The following is an 18,470-nucleotide window of genomic DNA, read 5'->3' on the forward strand; positions in this document are numbered from 1 at the left end:
GCCTAAAAACTGACTGCTGTTAGACGGCTTGAAAATCTTTGGTAGACGTGTCTGCCTCTGACTATGGCTAGATGGGAACCTTCTGCGGCCAGAGGCTGTCTCCCTTTGCCAACCAGGTTCTAGGGCGTTATCAAGAAAGGAAAGCTGTTTTTATGACCTACTTGTTTGTTTTCTGCAGGCATCTAAAGTAGCCAGTGTTTGAAATAGGTTGCTGGTGTCAGGTAGTAGTTTTGCATTCTGTTGCAGCAATATAATAACTTCTTTGCACTGGCCTAAGTTTCATCTACATTATCTCGGGGTAGGGTGGGTTGCTATAAACAGGCCCATAAAAGACAGTGGCATTGTTTACACAACCACAGATGCAGAATCGTAAGCTTGTGATAGCTACTCAAGGAATTGGGAGATAGTAAAGTGAAATTGGAAGTGGGGGGGGGGCGGAGCTCTGTAATGCACTACTATGTACGTTGGATGTGTTAAAGGTATCCCTTGTGCAGGAGCAGTTGTTTGGAAAACCTGTTCTCTGCAGCTCCCTGTGGAGTGTGCATGCAATGGCAGGATAACGTTTGCGGCTGTGTAACATGACAAACTAGGATCAAACAGCAGGGGTTTTTTTGGGGGGGGGGGAGCCAGAGAAAGTTGTGAATGGCTATTCTTATGCAAAGGTACATGAACGGAATAATTTGTTTTTAATTATTTGTTAGGTTGATAACTGTTAAGACTGAACCAAATTGGAACAAAGATTTTGCAAAATAATAATAAGTTGTATGCACAGTCTGTTTTGGAAGTTGTTTTGGAGGCCTTGCAAAATGAAATAAAAGCAGTCACACATTCGTAGTGAGTTCAGAGGCATCACTCTGGGGCTTGCTGATGTCTTTGAGAGAAATCCCGTCGGCTGCCTGATGTCATCAGGAAAGCATCTTTAGAGCAAGGCTGTTGCTTTGGCTTCGATGTGGTCATCACTGGCTACTTGCAGGGGTGGCCTTGTGTTGCTTTACTTGTTGCTTCACTGGCTAGGATCACCTTGGAAAGAAGGGACTGATGGGGGTGTGTGGAGGAGAAGATCCTAGGAAGAAGCAACTTCAAGTGGCAAACCATATCCTGAAAAAGATACACAAGGTGAGTCTTCATTGTATATATAACACCAATAACATGTATGGTGTCGAACACAGAGCAACAAACTCCTAGGCTAGCTTTAAATTCTCCGAGGTCGGGTTCGTCCCAGCGGGAAAACCCATGTGTGTGACTGCACAGATGACCGCTCGAAGATCATCAGTTACAGGTAAGCAACCTGTTTTTTCCAGGTCTCCGTAATATTTTCTCTACTTCATCCCAATTTTTGGTAGTGAAACTTCAATGCAACTCCAGTTGCAAGCATGAAGATGCAGTTCTTCGCTCTTGGCAACACTGGGAAGCTGTGAAAAAGAAGTCTAAGGAGATGCATGTGAACACATGAAATGACCATATACCGAGTGAGACCGTTGCTCCATGTAGCTCAGTACTTTAGCTGTCCACATTCTTGGACAGAGCAAGGTATGTGAGCGTTAGATGAAAACAGTTGGCAAATAGTTGCCCTAATTTTAAAAAGTAAGGGAAAGAGTTCAAGGATGAATTATGCTTGCTGTCTGAAGGTCTTCCTAGCTTGAATACCACATACAGTGTGGGCCATTCACATATCTTGTCATCCTTGCTGTGCCTCTCTAAGGTACAGTGCTGTAATTTTACAACCATATCCCTTTGGTTTTCCGGGGAGGCCATTCAGGAATTCATGTGTGAGACAGCAAATAAATGGTGTTCACATAGCTTGAGATGAGGTCATTCCTTTCCAATAAACCTGCCTATGTACCAAGATGCACTATTGAAGCCTTGCTGCAGGCTCTCCCACCTGTTGGAAGTTGGGTGGTTGACTGTCAGAGATGGACATTTTAGTCCCTGAAATCATGTTACGTTTTAGGTTTGAAAATGGAGGCTTTCTCACGCCATGCTGCTCTCTGACTGGCCTCTGTTGGAAGCAGGAAACTGGACTTCTCATTCACCTTGCTTTTGCCCAGCAAGGTTGTTCTTATGGGGCAAGAGTGCCACCTTGTGGGGAAATGTACATTTGTCCAAGTCACACTGTTACTCCACCTTTTGACACGGGAGTCAGTTTGTTTTAATTAACAGCGCCAATGGGGGGAACACCCCTAAAGCTTTGATTTCTAAATAAAATCGACGATGGTAAGTTTATTAATATTTTTTTCAAATACCTGTCACAAGCATGCACTTTATTTTCCAGCGGACATGTTGTGGATAGGCAAGAAATCGTGCAGAAGGGGCCTTAAATATACTAAATATATTGATGGCAGTGCCCATGAGGGAGTGCAGGGGCCTGATTAATCTCACCTGAAAGTGGCCATTTCCCTGCTTCCACAGATTATGCCATTGGGATGAAAGTGATGTCACAGTGGCCTGTCTGGTCCCCCCCCCATCTTTACAACAACCATGTGAGGTAGGTGAGGCTTTGAGATAACAGCTGGCTCAAGGACATTCCATGAGTGTCACAGTAAGCAAGGGTTTGAATCTGGATCTCCCCTGTGTAGTCCAGCATATTACCCATACTGGCTCCAGAGCAGGGTTTTGGAAGTGCTTAAAGGTTAGCAATTCCTTTCGGTAGCCTTCACATCCTGCAGGAAAGCCACCAATGTTCCCTCTAAGCTGCAGAGTCTTGTGAGCAAAAATTCTACTTTGAGCTGCTGGCATTAAAGTTGTAAGCTACTGCATAAAGTGTTGTGCTCTGGGGTCATCCTTTCTGAGCTAAGACAAAAATGTGTGAGCTGGAGGCTAAAAATCTGTGAGCTAGCTCATGCTAACTCAGCGTAGAGGGAACACTGAAAGCCGCATAGATCAAATATCGGCTGTGCAGTTCATAAACAGCATGCTCCAGCCCAAAATGCTTCACCAGCCTTTGTGGGCGTCATTCAGACACAAAGGCTTTATGGAGCAGGTGGGCTCATTGACCCAGAAAGTTTTGTTTTAATGCGGCTTCTGTCCGATGGCTTGTCTTTTAATGCTGTGTTTTCTAGTCCAGTTCAGTCTGCTGTGTTTTTTAACTGGAAGCTACCTCCAGCAGGGTTCTGACAAGGCAGAAGAGAAGTGTTCTGAACAAATAAACTGTGCTGTCCTTTGCAACAGCAGACTCGCTTCTCTGCAAAACGAAGAGCTAATTGGACAGCGTTAGTTGACGGAGGGCCCTCTGGCCAGGCTGCCATAAAGGACAGGTATGAGGGTGTCAAAGATAGGCTGGGCATCAAGGACAGGTATATATTGTGGTCCTCAAGGTGGCAGAGGATCCACCCAAGGCATTGGGTCCATTTCCCAACAGGCAGCAGAGGGGATGCTGCTTCAACCAGGCCTGGAGCAGTCACGGAATCAGAGACTTGGAAAAGTTCTTAGTGGTCACTGAGTCCAACCCCCTGCTCAGTGCAGGCAGTCTAAAACTGGGACATTCCTGTCCGCTCAGCCTCTGCTTAAAGAACTCCAGTGTGAGCCTCCAGAGCCCCGCCCTGGTTAGCAGTTGCATCCCATTGTCGAATTGCCAGGAGGAGGTTTCTCCAAACGTCTGACGAAAATCTGTTCTCTAACTAAAGCCTGCTAGGTTGTAGTCTTGCCTTTTTAAGCAGCAGACATCAGCCCTTGGCCAAGTTGCTTAGGGCAGCCTTGTAGGGACTGGATGCTGTCCTGTTCCCAGACTTCTCTAGGTTTAAACAATCCCAGCTCCTTCAAACTTTCCTCATAGGGATTGATGGAGGGAGGGGCTGGTGGTTCAGTGGAAGAGCCTCTGCTTGGGTTGCAGAAGATCCCAGGTTTGATCCCTGGCATCTCCAGCTGAAAGGACCAGGCAGTAATTGATGTGAAACACCTATGCCTGAGACCCTGAAGAGCCGCCGCCAGTCTGAGTAGATAAGACTGGCCTTGATAGACCAGTTGTCTGGATGAGTATAAGGCAGCTTCACATGTTTGTGTGCAGCTTCCAGATCCCCCTGCCATTTCAGTGGTTTTCTTCTGAACCTGTTAAAATTTGTCTACAGCTCTGCGGCACCCAGAACTGGATACAGAATTCCAATCTGGCTAGTGTACAACAGAACAGCCATCGCTTCTCATGCCTCAGATACTCAGCTACTGTTAAAGCAGCCAAAAATTGCATTAGCCTTTTTGACAGCCACATCACATCGCTGCTGACTCATGTTCACCTCATGATCGCCTGCTGGGCATGAATCAGCAGAGTGGGGTGGCTGCAAAACCATCTAATGTGATGGAGAGGGGCAGTGGGTCTTTCTCATTTAGCCCAAGGGTCCTTGCCATGAGACTGTACTACTATTTGCTCCTAAGCCCACCACCAGCCAGGGGATCACTTAAAATGATATGATGATGATATTGGATTTATATCCCACGCTATACTCTTGAGTCTCAGAGCGGTCACAATCTCCTTCATCTTCTTCCCCCACAACAAACCCCCTGTGAGGTGCGTGGGGCTGAGGACTCTCACAGCAGCTGCCCTTTCAAGGGCAACCTTTGCCAGAGCTATGGCTGACCCAAGGCCATTCCAGCAGGTGCAAGTGGAAGAGAGTGCCCATCCCCAGGTCACAAACAGACCCATCCATCCTCAGTCAGGTCATTGGTCTACCAAGGTCAGCGTTGCCTGCCTACTCTCACAGACAGTGGTTTTCCAGAGTATCGGGCAGCAGTCTTTCATATTGCCTAGTAACTTTTTAACTGGAGAAGATGCCAGTGGTTGAATCTGGGGTCTTCTGTGTGCAAAGCAAGTGACCTAACAACAGAAGAGCCCTGGTGGACCAGACAAGTCGTCCATCTGGTTTAACAAAGTATGGCCTCCAGACATGCCAAGTGACAGATAGATAGGACTAGCTATCAATAACTCTTTCACTGACAATGCACAGAAACAGAACTGAAACCAACCTATGTGCATTGCAGGGTTGCCAGCTCTCGGTTTGGACATTTCTGAAAATTTGAGTATAGCCTAGGGGAAAAAGGGGTTGTGGGGGAGAGAGACCTCAGTGGTGTAGAATACCATAGAGTCCATCCGCTGAAGCAGCCATTTCCTTGAGATGAACTGATCCCTGTAGCCCTGGGATCAGCTGTAATTTTAGAAGATCTCCAGGCTGCACCAGGAGGTTGGCAACCCTAAGCAAAATATCTGCAATGGACTTTGGTGTGCATACCGTTCTCTTTGCAGATCAGGAGTGCAACCAGAACAGAACAGAAGCTTGCTGGAGATCGACTGAACAAATGAGCATCACCACTGGGTGGGACCAACAGCCTGTTGGCCCGTTGATGCTCATTCAGCCAGTCTAATTGAGTGGCGTGGTGCATGCAACATCAGTATTCTATTTAAAATGTTTGTTAGCTGCCTTGCTCCTTTGTGGAACTCAAGGCTGCTCACAATATAAATAAAACACAAAAACAACAATTACAAAACCCATAATAGTCACAGTTTAAAAACTCCAGTGAAGACTGTTTATAATAGTAGAGGAACATCAGGCATACTAAAGGAAGGTGAGAGAGCTACGTGACTGCAGCACCTTTCTGTGAGTTCTGTCTGCTTGGATGTCTAATAGTGGGAGGCCTGAAATACATGGGAAATGTTTAGTGTAATGCCTGCTGGAGATGTGAAAAACGGCCTAAATAGTTTTTATTAAAACTGACGTATCAGCACCAAGCTGCAACAGCCGAAGAAACTCATCAACATAAGAAGAGCTCTGCTGGAACAGATCAGTGGTCCATCTAGTTCAGCATCCTGTCTCACATAATGGCCAAACCAGTTCCTCTGAAAGGCCAACAACAAGGCACAGAGGCTGAGGCCTTCCCCTGATGTTGCCTCTTGGCTCTGGGATTCAGAGGCTTAGCGCCTCTAAATGTGGAGGTTCCCCTCAGCCACCATGGCTAGCAGCCTTTCATAGACCTATTCTCCATGAATCGGTCTAATTCCCCTTTATTCCTATGGCTCTTACTACATCCTCTACTAATTCCACATTTTAATTCCCATGGCAAAGTTGGAGTCCACTAGCATCTTTAAGGCCAACCAATTTTTAGTCAGAATGTAAGCTTTCGTGTGTGTGCACACTTCATCTCGAATGGAACGGACTGAGTGCGCATGCACACAAAAGCTTGCATTCTGGATAAAACTTCATTGGTCTTAAAGGTGCTACTGGACTCCCAACTTTGTTCTATTGCTTCAGGCCACCACAGCTGCCCACCTGGATCTAATTTCCATGAGTGGCTGCTACTGCTGCAAATGGGCAGGGCGGCATCTAAAGCTTTGGATCGTCTTGCAAGCTTCTGACAGCCCTCTCACCTAACTTGTTCCTCTACTCTGCAAATTATCTTGAGTGATGAACACTAAAAATTCCCCGCTCAGTCCCCTTTAGAGTTGGGCCCACCGCTAGAGTCTGCACTGAAGTACCCAAGTAGTGTCCAGGGTTAAAAAGGATTCCGTATACTTAACAGATTGATTTAGCAAACTGATACCTCCTCTCTCAGCCGAAGGCTTCCCGGGCTACTTCCACATAAAATCTACCATCGAAAGCCCATTCCATAAACAGTCAGTAAAAATAACCATCAGCAGTAAAAACAGATGGTTAAAAAGGAAACAGCCTTGTCTGCTGCAAGCCACAATAAAACAAAACCCACAAGTGATGACACAACTAAATAAAACGCTGTTAGCCTGGCAGTTAGTGCTAAACCCATTATATGCCAGGTGATGAGCTATGGGAGTGGACTGCCGACTCTGGTTTGGGAAATTCCTGGAATATTTGGGGGGTGCAACCTGGGGAGGGATCTCATCAGGGGTGTGATGCCATAGAGACCGCCCTATGAAGCTGCCATTTCCTCCAGGGGAACTGGTCTCTCTAGGCTGGAGATCATTCAAGGAGAATGCCAGGGCCCACCTGCAGGCTGCCATCCCTATCCAGAACTGATCATTTGCGAAGACGGTGTGACAGGGGAGTGAACAGTGCTAAACCCTTTGTTGGGGAAGGGGAGATGACTTCATTTCATCTCAGCCTGATGTTCTCAGTGAATCTCGTTGAAGCCCTGCCTGGAAATGCAGCTTGGATTCATTAGGAAACCTCTTCTAAGCTGCCCTCGAACTCCTTCCAATGTTACAGCTCAACCTCCTGCTTGCTTTCTGGTAAAAGCTGAGAACCCAGAGGTTTGAAGGGCTTAAAAGAACAGGGATGACAAATGTGGAATCATTTCTGTCCCCCCCCCCCCCTTTAGAGCCAAAGTCCCTTCTCAGTTGATATCACCCAGTTCAGCATTTCAACATTCACCCTTCTTGGGTGTTCTGTGAACTCAAGTGTGACTCTTGTGTAAAAGACCGGGGTGGGGGGGCTTCCTTCCGTGTGACAATCCTGCCCTTGCCTCTGTCCTTTCTTTCTCCTCTTCTGGCCTCCCTGAGAAAATGCAGATGGACAGCAGGAACGAAAAGTGCAGAAACTAACCCCCTCATCTCACGGCTGGCGCTTCCATCTGTTTCCAGGAGAGCCTTGTTTTTTTTTTCTTTTAATGCATTGCCAAGTGAAGTGGGACAGGAAGGTGCGGAGTGGGGGGGGGGAGAGAACACTGCAGCAGATTCCAGAGGCAACGTAATTTAATGATGCTCACAGGCTCCTCCTGTTTCTCTCTTTCTGCTCAGAGAAGGAGAGAGAGAGAGAGGGAGAGATTTGAAGTAGAAGCACTAAGCAGGGACCAGTGCCAAAAAACCCAGGCCAGAACATACTGTCGGTGCAAAGCGTTGGACTGTGGAATCATCCAGCCGCTAAACTGAGATGTGACCTGGACTTGAGAAGCAAGACAGCACCCAGTAGGTAGGTGACTCGAGGGGGCGGTGGCAGCATTGGCCCTGGGCATCCTATTGCTTTGATCTGGCTCCGTCGCAGCTCGTTGGCCATCCTCAAGGAAGCTTTTGCTTTGTCAACAGTTCCCAGAATCTTGGATGCCAGAAAGAGTGATAGAGCAGTCTTGGTCTCTTGCAAGAGCCAAGCAGAACACAGCCACCTTTGCAGCAGGGTGGCCACAGCTGTGTCCAAACCCACGGTTGAAATGAAGGTGGGTTCCTGACATCAAATGAGATACAATCCTTAGATCTTTGCAAAGCCGTTCCCTAGTGGCCGTTCTCTCAAAGGGAAGCATTCCAAGCATCACCCCAAGGAAGGAGCTGGCACCGCTTGGAGAGGAACATTGTTATTCCAAGTAACGGCTGCAAGACAGAACAGGAATCTACTCTGCTTCCCGCTGAGAGGGCCTGAGACCTAAAACTGGTGGCCACAGAAGAAGGAAGCATTTCTGAGACACACGAGATGTCCCACTGAGGCAAGAAGGAATCTCGATGCTGCCAGCATTCCTCAGACAAAAGTCAACTCAGCTTCCTACCTGCTCCCATTTTGTTGGTGCTTTCCAACCAGGCTTGTGGTAGAAAGAGAGGGAATCACAGCTTGGTGCTGTGCACATGACTAAGCCAGGAGACCTTTGTCAAAACCATGGAAACTTCACCTGTGAGTTCCAGCCCCAAAGCAGGACCAGCTGTGACCTTCACACAGGTTTTTGGACAGCAGTGCCAGCTTCTGGAGGCAGGTAAGTGGAGGGCTGGCCAACCTGCGGGAACACATCATTTGGGGGCAGCAGGATTGGGTGGTGGAATCAGTAGAACAGCGTGTGTTCTCTTGGGTGCACCCAGCATCCTTTGCAACACTGCAAGATAGATCCAAGTGGGCAGCCGTGTTGGTCTGAAGTAGTTGAACAAAGCAGGAGTACCTGATCCCCTCATCTGATAAAGTGTGCTTAGAGAGCACATGAAAGCTTGTGTTCTAAATAAAACTTGGTTGGCCTTAAAGGTGCAATTTGACTCCTGCTTTGTTCAAACACTGCAAGAGATGACAGAAGCACACCTCTGCGATCATGGGGTGTGGCTGTTTGTGTAAGGGTGAGGCAGATTGTTTTGAGATGGCCCTTAATAGCAGAGCTTTTCTCATAGATGTCTTGCATGTCCAGGGCTGTGGCTCACTGGCAGAGCATCTGCTTTGCATGCAGAAAGGTCCCAGGTTCAATCCCCGGCATTTCTATTCATTTGAAAGGGTCAGGTGCAACGTGAGCTGAAAGATTTCCATCGGAGACCTTGGAGAGCTGCTCCAGTCAGGCAGTACTGATGCTGGTTTAAGACAACTTCATGTGAAGTACCTAACATGGTTGCAGACTCTAATTATAGGTCATTATCTTCTCTTGCAAATAATAAATTTCAGCAGTGTCCACAAAACGTGCCAAATGCTAACCTTTAGTCTGCCATATTAGAGCTAAGTGGATGCAGATTTTGCTGTCAAATGGATGGCATTTCGGTGAGGGCCCACTCTCAAACTCGAGTGAACAGGCATGACATTGAGTAGGATAGAGGGGTTTCATCTCTCTTCCTTTTGGCATAGATCTGAAAGCAGCGTCAGCAGGACGTTCTAGTTTGGACTTGCTTATTGGCACTCGAATTGCTGTCTCTGGTGCCTTTTCATTCCTGGTTCCCCTTCCCTCCCCCCACCCCAAGTCAAGTCACAGCTGACTTAAGAGGACCCCAGAGGGTTTTCAGACATGGTTTTCCATTGCCTGCCTCTGCTAGCAAGCCAGGATTTATAAGCTGTTCTTATAAGCATAGACAGTTTCAAGAGAGACTGGATAAACATATGGAGCAGAGGTCCATCAGTGTCTATTAGCCATGAGGTTATAGATGGAATACTCTGTTTGGGGCAGTGATGCTCTCTATTCTTGGTGCTTGGGGGGCAACAGTGGGAGATCTTTTGGAGTTCTAGTCTTTTTGGTGGACCTCCTGATGGCACCTGGGTTTTGGGCACTGTGGGACACAGTGTTGGACTGGATGGGCCATCGACCTGATCCAACATGGCTTCTGTTATGTTCTTCCTTGGTGGTCTCCTATCCAAATACTGAATGGGGTTAACGCTGCTAAGCTTCCAAGATTTCATGAGATCAGGCCAGCCTGGACTATCCAAGTTAGCGCTTCCATTCTCTACTCCATCTTACGTAATTACCTATTTGTGCTGTTTCTTATTTGCCTCCCACCTTTCTTCCGTCATGGAATTCAAGGAACATACATGAAATTCTCACAGGGTGCTCTCTCATCCTGGCATTTTAGACTATTGGCAGCTGGCCCACATTACCCTCCAGCCATCCCCTCAGACCCGCATTTGTCTCCATGTGAGCTGAACCAGGGAGGCATTTTCACATAAGAAAAACAAACATCTGACAGAATGAAAAATGCTCCCCTTTCCGACATGGGGGATGGGGCAGAGTTGCTCCAAATGGGTCAGTCAATTCAGAGTGAGAGCAAAACAGTTGGCAGGAATTGCTCTCCCTCTCAACTGTCTTCCTGATGTGGGTTTAAGGTTGCCAGCTCCATATTGGGAAATTCTTTCAGATTTGGGGGTGGAGCCTGGGCAGGGGAGGGACCTTAGCAAAGTATAACACTATATAGTCCACTCACCTGAGCAGCCATTTTCTACATAGGAACTGATCTTAGCAGTCTAGGAGCAGCTGTAATTTTGAGGAGATTTCCAGGCCCTGCCTGGATGTTGGCAACACAGCATGATTATATTCACTTAATAATTCCTGATAATGTATCTATTTCCAGCATGGAGGATAATCCAATCTTTGACTGATTTCGTTTTTGTTTAAAATGGGTGCAAAAGGGTAGGTGGATAAAGGAAAGAATGAAGAGGGATCACAGAAGGTTTTTGTTCCCTGATGAAATATTTTACTTCCCAAAGAGCTACCTGTACTCACAGAACTGACCAACAAGGCTGTACCAGGATATCCAGAAGCCAATATTGAGCAGACTTAGCTGTGAGTTGGGCATATTAGTATGAGACTTTCGTTGTTGTTTAGGAGCCCCATGGTGCAGAGTGGTAAAGCTACAGTATTGCAGTCCAAGCTCTGCTCATGACCTGAGTTCGATCCTGGCGGAAGCTGGGTTCAGGTAGCTCGCTCATGGTTGACTCAGCCTTCCTTCCTTCCGAGGTCGGTAAAATGAGTACCCAGCTTTCTGTAGATGACTGCAGAAGGCAATGGCAAACCACCCTGTAAAAAGTCTGCCGTGAAAATGTCGTGATGCAGTGTCACCCCAGAGTCGGAAAGAACTGGGGCTTGCACAGGGGACTACCTTGACCTTTACTTTGTTGTTGTTAACTTATTTTGCAAAGCACAAGGATTGTCTATTGCCAAAGGGCATTGCAATCTTAACTGTAAAAATATCTTGTTTTGTTCTTTGCTGGTATAAAGTTGCCACTAAAATTTGGAATGAAAACTCTGTTTTGCGCTTTCACGAGACCAGGAGTGGCTGTTCTCAGTTGGCGGGGTGGAGGGGAGGAGACACCACCCTATGTCAGGCAATGCAGTCACACTGGAGTTGCAAGCTGACCTCAGCTCCTGGGTGTGTGGTGCTGAATTAGAATGAGCATGATGCACCTGGAGAGGGAGCTTCCACACTCTCCCCCCTCTCCAACATGCCATTTTTTCAGCATAAAACATTTGCATGCTAGTGGCAGGGGTAGTGGTTAAGAGCTGAGGGCTCTAATCTGAAGAACTGGGTTCGATTCCCCACTCATCCTCCACATGGCAGCCAGCTGGGTGACCTTGGGTCAGTCACAGTTTACTTAGAACTCTCTCAGCCCCACCTACCTCACAGGCTGTCTGTTGTGGGGAGAGGAAGGGAAGGCGATTGTAAGCTCCTTTGAAACTCCTTAAGGTAGAGAAAAGTGGGGTGTATAAACCAGCTCTTCTTCTTCCACATGAAGCCTGCTGGGTGACTTTGGGCCAGTCACAGCTCTCTCAGAGCTCTCTCAGCCCCACATCCCTCACAAGGTGATTGTTGTGGGGAGAGAAAGGGAAGGTGATTGTAAGCCACTCCGAGACTCCTTCAGGTGGTGAAGTGTGGGGTATAAAACCAACTCTTCTCTTTCGGGATGGAGAAATCCACACTAAATGCATGGGTTTCTCCAAACAGCAGCCCTCTCAGACTGTTTCAAGTTAGGGGAATGGGTAGGGTTGCCAACTGAGTTGGGAAATATCTAGAGATTTTGGGAGTGGAGCCTAGGGAAGGTGGGATTTGGGGGGGGGGGCAGAGGGATGGTCCTCATCTCCACCTTCTGGCCTCCCCAGGCTTCACCCCCAAAATCTCCAGGATTTGTGTTGGGATTTGAACCCGTGTATCAGAGGTCCTGGCCTGATAGTCTAACTACTTCATATGTAGATAGATCCAGATGGGCAGCCGTGTTGGCCTGAAGCAGTAGAACAAAGCAGGAGTCAAGTAGTATCTTTAAGACCAACGAAGTTTTATTCAGAATGTCAGCTTTCATGTGCTCTAAGTTTTTAAGGAATCAGGGTTTCAGCCCTGGTTCTTCTTTGCTTTAGTTGCATCTATTATCCAACTTTCTTGTTGACATTCAAAGCAGATTACAGAGATATAAAAAAATGCAATAGAACTTGAATACGTGATTAGCAAAGATAAAAATAAAGACCATATGCATCCAATCTACAGTGTGGTGTGAACAGGGAGGAAAAAAGAAAAAGTGTGCCCAATTTTCACAGCCAATTAAAATTACAACTGGCTATTGCCGCTCTAAAAAGTTCTCTCCTGTATAATTCTGCCTTCCCGCATCCCTGTTTTTACCATGTGCCTTTTGATTGCCTCAAAATATTTATTGTCCCTCCCCATTTCTTTCTCAAATTCAGTTAATACAGTACTGCATCTAGCTATGTTACGCAAATTAACCATCTATCATTTAGCAAAGTGTATTCCAACCAAAAACTGTCACATCAGGTCTGCAGAAAATTCCTGTGACCCGTGGGGGAACCTGATTACCCATCCAGATAACTGTTTAGCCCATCAGCTTGGAAAAGTCCAGTCCAGACAAAATCATGTCCATTGACCAGCCCATAGCTTAGCGCCGCATGGCATCAGGATGGGCTGTGTATTAATGGCTACCATATGCATCAAAGGGGGAGGGGGGAAATGCACACCTGTGGCAAAGGATGCTCTTTGCTTCCCGTCAGCAGAATGGAGTCAGCCATGCTGAGCAGCTCCAAAAAGGAAGAAGGTCTTACATATGCAGGGGAAACAATGCTGGGGAGAGAGGAGCAGGGAAAGGCTGCAATCATCCAGGACACCTTGGCCCCTCACATCTGGCACCCCATCCCATGCACCTGGAGCCTTTCTAGGACAGTAGAGTGTTTGCTTGCATTGGTGTTTATCCATGTATGTCCTGCTTTTCTCCCCAGCTGGAACACAACAGCTTAGGGCAGGGGTGGCCAAACTGCAGCTCGGGAGCCACATGTGGTTCTTTCACATATATTGTGTGGCTCTCAAAGTCCCCACCATCCCATTTGCTGGCTTGGAGAAGGCATTTGTCTCTTTAAGTCATTTCTCCAAGCCAAGCCAGCCAGCAGCATGGAGAATGCATTTAAAGTTAAAGTTGCCTTCTTTCCACCCTCCCTCCCCATCTGTCTGCCTTCCTTCCTCCCTCAAACATCTGACATTCATGTCTTGTGGCTCTCAAACATCTGATGTTTATTCTATGTGGTTCTTATGCTAAGCAAGTTTGGCCACCCTGGCTTAGGACATCATTCTCCCTGCCTCCATTCTTTCACAAAAACAAACCCTGTGAGGTAGGGCAGAGTGAGGGTTTGTGATGGACCCAAGATCACCCAGAAAGCTTCCAAGGATTTAGGGTTGCTAATCCCCAGTTTGGGGCAGAGGATTCCCTGGTTCGGAGGCCCTCCCCCTGCTTCAGGGTTATCAGTAAGAGAGCGGGTTGAATGACCGCTTGGCACTCCATTATATCCTATGAAGACCGGTCTCTATAGGGTATAATGGAGAATTGATCTGTGGGTATCTGAGGCTCTCTGGAGGTGTTTTTTGAGGTAGAGGCACCAAATTTTCAGCATAGCATGTGGTGACTCTCCTCAACCCCCCCCCCCAATTTTTTTCAAAAAGACTGAACAAGGGGGTCCAATTCTATGAGCTCCAAAAGAAAGTGCCCCCATCCTCTATTATTTCCAATGAAGGGAAGGCGTTTAAAAGGAGCGCAGTCCCTTTAAATGTGATGGCCCAAACTCCCTTCAGAGTTCAGTTGTGCTTGTCCCAACCTTGTTCCTGGCTCCATCCCCAATGTCCCCAGATATTTCCTTAGTTGGACCTGGCAACCCTATGTAGAAGTGGGAATTGGAACCCAAGTCTCCCAGAATCCTAGTCTACTACTCTCTCCCCTACACCACTGGCTGGAGCTTGTTATTCTAACCTGAGGGGAAACAACACTGACAAATTGTTCAAGATGGAAAGAAACAAAATCCCAAATTATTTTCTTGGACGACTTGTTTCAGTCCTTTTTTCCAAGGGAACTCTTTTTCCAAACCCGCAGATCAATGTTTATCTATACACAGAACATTTTGTGCCTGCAATAAATTACTTATAAGAGAAAGACTGGATCAGTCTAATTTTATTTATGTTCTTTGTGGTCTAAAGTTTCAGGTAAATGATAGTGGATGCTTCTTCATTTCAAGAGAATACATTATTCCCTCAGTCTTAAAAAGATTGCGGTTACATAAAAGCCACTGCTCCTAATTTCATTTCTTTTTAAGTATTTACTTACATTTTCATAAAGAGTTTCAGTTGTTTGATTTCCACTTTTTGGTGTTGCAGATTTGTTTGTGTTCTATATGCCTAGGGTTGCCAATCTCCAGATGGGCCTGGAGTCCTCCTAGAATTAGAACTCTTCTCCAGGCAACAAAGATCAGTTCCCCTAGAGAAAATGGCTGCTTTGGAGGGTAGGCTCTATGGAATCATGCCCCACTGAGATCCCTCCTCTCCCAAAATCCCCGCCCTCCCCAGGCTGCACCCCCAAAATCTCCAGATATTTCTCAACACAGAGTTGGCAACCCCATTTATGCATCTCAGAAAATTGTTATGCACAATGCATACTGAGTTGATGCAAACCTTGTATGTCATGCATGTAATATACATAAGAGATGTTTTCTGTGGCCCCAGAAGGTAGGACCAGAACCAATGGGTTAAAATTAAATCAAAAGAGTTTCCGACTCAACATTAAGAAGAACAACCTGATGGTTAGAGCAGTTCTTCAGTGGAACAGGCTTCCTCAGGAGGTGGTGGGCTCCCCTTCCTTGGAGGTTTTTAAACAGAGGCTAGATGGCCATCTGACAGCAATGAGGATCCTGTGAATTTAGGGGCAGGTATCTGTGAGTTTCCTGCATTGTGCAGGGGGTTGGACTAGATGACCCTAGAAGTCCCTTCCAACTCTATGATTCTGTGAGATATAAAACTTGTGATTGACATCCAGAGGGCACAGAGAGGGGTCATCAAAGCTGGGATTTGGGGGGTCAAGGCAGCAAAGTTGAGAAATTTGAAAACATCATGGCAGCAGAGAGAGAATATACAAGTGCACCGCAGTTGAAGTTTCTAGAAAGTTAAGTTCACGTGTAAGAGGAAGGTTGCCAAACTCCAGGTGGTGGCTAGACATCTCCGGGGATTACAATTTGTCTCAAGGCAACCGAGATGAGCTCACTTGGAGGAAATGGCCATTTTGGTGGTTGGGTTCTATGACATTGAGCCCTACTGAAGTCCTTCCCCTTCCTAGTCACACTACCTCCCAAATCTCCAGGAATTTACCAACCCAGAATGGGACAGCCCTATATGATGAGGTGTTAAGAGAAAAGTATAAGCCTGGTTTTGTGTGCAGGGTGAAGGGGCGAGATATAGGCTGCCATTGGAGTATTGCAGCTATGTGAACAAAAGATGCTGAAAGCTAGGGTTTAGGAGTGTCAATGTTCATTTGGGGCATGACAGTCTCCCAGAATTACAGCTGATCTCCAGACAGTAGAGATGAGTTCCCCTGGAGAAAATGGCTGCCTTGAAGGGTGGTCTTTATGGCATTATAACTACCGAGCTTCTTCCCCTCCCCAAGCCCTCCCATCCCCTAGGATCCACCCCCCAAATCTCCAGGTATTTCCTAACCTGCCAATATCACCATCATCATCTTCAAAGCATCTATTTTCTACAGGGCAATTACTCAGTCTGGAAATAAAATGTAATTTCAGGGGATTTCCAGGTCCCACCTGGAGGCTGGCATCCCTAAGTTTGGGAAATGGCATAAGGCAGACCGGTAAGCCCTTTTCCAGCATGACATGTGTGTCATATACAGACGACCTGGATGGCCCAGGCTAGCCCCATCACAGAAGCTAGGCAGGGTGAATTGGAGACCACCACAGAAGCTCAGGGTTGCTATGCAGAGGCGGGCAATGGCAAGTCAGCTCTGAACATCTCTTACATCAAAACCCCTCTGGGGTCACCCTAAGTCAGCCGTGACCTGATGTCACTTTCCTCCACTATGCAGGCATGCTCCCTAACTGATAATTTGAGGCAAAATTGCACGTTGGAGGCTCTAAACTGCACATCTGAGGAATTTTTTCCCCCTGATTCTGCCCATTTATGGGAATGAGTCACACTCTTCCTGGTCACTCTCATATTTTCAAATTTCTTCTGCTGCAGGGGAGAAAAGGGATTTAAGAGCGTGGCTTGCAGGAGTCTGCAGAAGCAAACCTTTTGTGGCACCACCAAAAGCCACCACTTAAAAAAAAAAATCTCCCTGTGTCAGTCCAAATATGACCCCAGCAGACCATTCCTGGAAGTGTTGGGACAGAACGTTTTAAGGCTTTCCGAAACGCATTGACTGCGCTATTAATCTTTCATGATAACAAGTTGTTTCTTTTTAAGCGAGCACAATAACAAGGCCTCTGCGCAGGCCCATGTTCACCAAATGTTGAGCATGGTGCATTCAGACATCCATGACTTTCTCAGCTAAGGAGCAATCCTAGCATGAGCTACGGTTGCCAGCCTTCGTGCAGACACTGGAGATCTCCCAGAGTTACAACCAACCAGCTTAGGGTTGCCAATCCCCAGGTGGGGGCAGGAGATCCCCCAGTTTGGAGGCCCTCTCCCCACTTCAGGGTCATCTGAAAGCAGAAGGGGAAAGGAAATATCCTCTAGGCACTCCATTATTCCCTATGGAGACTGATTCCCATAAGGTATAATGAAGAATTGATCCACAGGTATCTGGGGCTCTTGTGGGGGGGTGTCGTTTTTTGAGATAGAGACACCAAATCACCAGTGTAGCATCTAGTGGCTCTCCCCAAAATACCCTCCAAGTTACAAAAGGATTGGACCAAGGGGTCCAGTTCTATGAGCCCCCAAAGAAGGTGCCCCTATCCTTCATTACTTCCAATGGAGGGAAGGCATTTAAAAGGTGTGTAAACATATGAAGCTGCCTTCTACTGAATCAGACCCTGGGTCCATCAAAATCAGTATTGTCTACTCAAACTGGCAGCAGCTCTCCAGGGTCTCAAGCTGAGCTTTTTCCATGCCTATTTGCCTGGACCCTTGAGCCACCATCCCTCCCCTTAAGTGTGGTCCCTTTAAACGCGATAGCCAGAACTCCCTTTGGAGTTCAATCATGCTTGTCATAATCTTGCTCCTAGCTTCACCCCGAATGTCTCCTCACTCCACCCCCAAAGTCCCCAGGTATTTCTTGAATTGGACCCAGCAACCCTAAACCGGCTGTCCTCAGCCCTGGCCCCCACCTGGTGGAACTCTCTGCCAGAGAACATCTGTGTCCTGCATGATTTATTACCTTTCTGCAGGGCCTGTAAGGCAGAGAGGTTCCATCAGGCCTTTGGCTGAGGACAGCGATGGGACAGCAAGCAGTCTGGCACTCTCAGGTTTCCCACCCCTTTACCTGCCCTTTGAGAGGCCTTGGGGAGTTTCAGTTTTTAACTCAAGTTACTCACTGCCTTGGAACTGTGTTTTATCGGAGCTGTACTCTGTTCTGATATCGGTCATTTAAATTAATTTAGATTATTGTGTTTTTACTCTGATGCAGGGGAGGGTTGCCTAAAAGTCCAAATAATAAATCAATAAATAAAATCTCCAGACCAGAGAAATCAGTTTCCCTAAAAAAAAAAAAAAAGGCTGCTTTGGAGGGTGAGACTCTTTGGCTTTATACCCCACTGAGGTTCCTCCCTTCCCCAAACCCTGCCATCTCCAGGCTGCACCCCCAAATCTCCAGGATTTCCTGACCTGAAGCTGGCAACCCTACATGACTGTTTTCTCCCATATGAAGCTTCCAGCTTTGGAGGTGAGAAGAAATGAAGGTCTTTTCTGTAGCCGTGTCAGATCTTTGGGACTCCTTCCTGAGGGATGGTCACCTGCTGCCTACATGGTCATTATTCGTGTGCAACATTTGCAGAGGTGAAAAGAGGACCACCCCATCTTGCCTGATTTCATAACAGCTTTCAGTAGCTAGAGTCTTACCTACACACTGCCAGGGCTTTTTTTGTAGCAGGAACTCCTTTGC

Source organism: Heteronotia binoei, chromosome 18 (assembly GCF_032191835.1).
Source record: "Heteronotia binoei isolate CCM8104 ecotype False Entrance Well chromosome 18, APGP_CSIRO_Hbin_v1, whole genome shotgun sequence".
NCBI classification, from domain to species: Eukaryota; Metazoa; Chordata; class Lepidosauria; order Squamata; family Gekkonidae; genus Heteronotia; species Heteronotia binoei.